Source organism: Phascolarctos cinereus, unplaced genomic scaffold (genome assembly GCF_003287225.1).
Source record: "Phascolarctos cinereus isolate Bilbo 61053 unplaced genomic scaffold, phaCin_HiC Scaffold_726;HRSCAF=1367, whole genome shotgun sequence".
Lineage (NCBI taxonomy): Eukaryota > Metazoa > Chordata > Mammalia > Diprotodontia > Phascolarctidae > Phascolarctos > Phascolarctos cinereus.
This window is the reverse complement of record NW_027556098.1, coordinates 315292221-315295278: the sequence shown is the minus strand read 5'-3', so window position 1 is coordinate 315295278 and position 3058 is coordinate 315292221.

The following is a 3058-nucleotide window of genomic DNA, read 5'->3' as shown; positions in this document are numbered from 1 at the left end:
TTCCTTCCAATTCAGTGTACATAGCACCTCCCTAGATTTATCTCCCTTGACTCTCCTACCTTATGTTTGCTACCCATGTGACCTTGGGCAAGTCATTTTTAAACTCCCTGGGCCTCAGTTTACTTCATCTGTAAAACGAAGGGCTGGGATGAGATGGCTCTAGAGATCCCTTCCAGCTCTATGATCTAGCTATCATTTATCACCACCTGTTTACTGGACATCTTCACAGAGAGGTTCAATATGCATCTCAGACTCAACACGTCCAAAACTGAACTTATCATCTTTTTGCACCCCTCATTTTAACTTTCTAATTTCTCTTTGAGGGTGCCATATTCCTTCCAGCCACCCAGATCTGAGCCTCACAGTCATCTTCAAATCTTCCCTCTCCCTCCATCATTTGCCAATCCTTGCCAGCCCTACTATTATAACATCCTCACACTTGTCCCTTTCTCTATACTAACATGGACGCCTCCTGGTTCAAGCCTTCATCAGCTCCTGCCTAGAAGACCGCAAAGGCTCCTAACCTAGACTGCTAGCTCTTAGCTGTCAGGGTCTCCCTATCTAATCTGTCCTCCACACAATTGCCAAAATAACCTTCCTGCTACCTGCCTGTCTGCATCACTCCGCTGCTCAGAAATCTCTAGCAGCCCCCTACGGCCTCTAGGACAAACTACAAAGCTCTCCTGCTTTTCCAGGCTTATGGCACTTTATTTTCCAGTCCAACTTGCTGTTCCCCAGACTCATCATTGCGGCTCCTACTCCCTGTGTGCTTCCCACAATGCACCCCTCATGCCTGGAATCTACTCTATCACCTCCTCTTAAAATGCCTAGCTTCCTTCAAAGTTCAGCTCCCTGTACCATCACCTAGACTAGAGGAAGCCTTTCTGCATCTCCTTAGACGTTGTTAGCACCTCCTCCCTCTTCTTCACGCCATCACATAGACATACCTATTCCCATCTCACCCACCCAGCAGAATGCAAGCTTCTTGAGGGTAGGGACAGATTTTTATTGACTTTTATATCTCACAGCCTAGCAATGTGTCACACGTAGTAAATGTTTCATAAAAATGGAAAGGCTAGACTGGATTGCTCTCCCTCACACAAACCCCACTCTCTCCAAAGTACCCTACCCTAACCCTGGCTACATAAACTATCTGTCCTCCCTGACTTTACTCACACCAATTCCAAAGTCTAGAATGTTCCAATGAACACAGAAAGGGGAAGAAAAGTTAGAGGAGGACTATCCATAAAAAGCTCTTGGGATAAAAGAGTAATATTTCAAAAAATGAAGAGACAAGCAAGGAGTGGGTGGGAGAAAACATAAGAAGTCTGACAGCATTTGAGACCTGGAATGGAAGAGAAATTGTAGGGTCAAGGTGGGATTACCAGACGAGAAAAGTAGGAGGTCAGAAGCCTTACCAAGTTTCTCTGGCTAAGGACCACGGCAGGCAGTCTGTGGGTGGCCCACATAGAACATCAGAAACTGGACACAGATACAAACGAAAGGCAGTGCCATTTACCAGAGAGCAACAAGATCCAACCCTAAATACAGACAGTTTGGGTACAATGTGCCCTTCAGAGAGGGCATGGTGACAGCCCTAACTAATTTATAGGGCCTCCAGGGTACGGTCAGGGCAGTAACTCAGAAAGCAGTACTACTTCTCACAACACACCGAGGCAGCCTCACTCTGTTCCATGGTGGTAAAAACTCTATTACAGCATCCACAGATCCCGTAACCAATGAAAGGAGACAAGTTTACCCAAACGAGTCCTGACAGAGTGCATTTCTGGCAAACACAATACCATGCACTCATTCTGCCCAGGTCCTGAAGAAACTATTTAGCTTCCTTATATGGCCCTTCTGTTCAGCACTGTCCTGTGCGATAACGAATGCCCCTGCTGGAGGAATGAAGATTCCCAGGGAAGAACACAATTCTTTGTGCCTTGTGCAGGGAGCTCATGTCACTAAAGAGAGGAATACCAGCAAAAGAGTGGAAAGAGCATGAGGACAGAGATCTGGGTTTGATCTGGCTCTGAGACCTCAGACTGACTGAACACCTCTATGACCCTCACCATCCTTCATCTGTGAAAAGTGGGGGGAAATATTTTTACTCCCTACCCTACAAGGTCGTTTCAAGAAAGACACTATATCAGGTCCCTTTTAAAGAGGTGTAGTATAATGGAATGAAGAGCCAATCTGAAATCAAAAGATCTGGGCCCAGTCACTACTCCATCAAGACTTACTTAGCTAAGTGGCTTCAGGCAAGTCATTTCATTTTTCTGGGCTTCATTTTCCTCATCCACAAAATGGAGCCCATAATACTTTTACTACCTTTACTTCATTGGGTTATTCTGAAGAAAGCAGTTTATAAGCAGGAAAGTGCTGTTGAAATACGAGCTGTGGTTAATGCTACTATGATTTATTTCACTAGAAAAATTGGCCATGTTAATGGAAAAGTCAACAAAAACACTACAATCTTCTAGGCTGATTGCTGGGATAAAAATGAAAGTAGATAAGTTGTAAAACTTTCATTTAACTTCAGTAAAACTTTCATTTTCCCTACATATGATACACCTTTTAATTTATTAACATGCACTGTGTAGACAATAGCTTTTCTAGAATATCTGTTATTCATCAATATTTACGTGTATTCAGGACACAAACTCACTTAAATGATCTCCAGAGAAGGGGGCCAGGTGGAAGGGATGACCAAAGCCATCAACAGAGAAAATGAACAACACATGCAAGGTCCAATTTAGATCAATGAAAATTTGAACAGCCATGGAGAAGAACACGTTCTATTACATTCTACCAATGGGTAGAACTTTTTCTTCCCTTTCTTGAAATAAGAAAAATTCTCAAATGTACGCTGGACATACCTAGCACTTGGGTGTCTCGTTGGTCCCTCAAACTTTGTGTCATCAAAACTAGGATTATCTTTCCTCTTAAACCAAGGATTTTAAGGTTTTTTGTGTGTGACTGGTCCCTTTGGCAGTCTGGTAAAACTTATGGACTGCTCATCTCAAAATAAAATACAAATGATCACAAAGGAAATCAA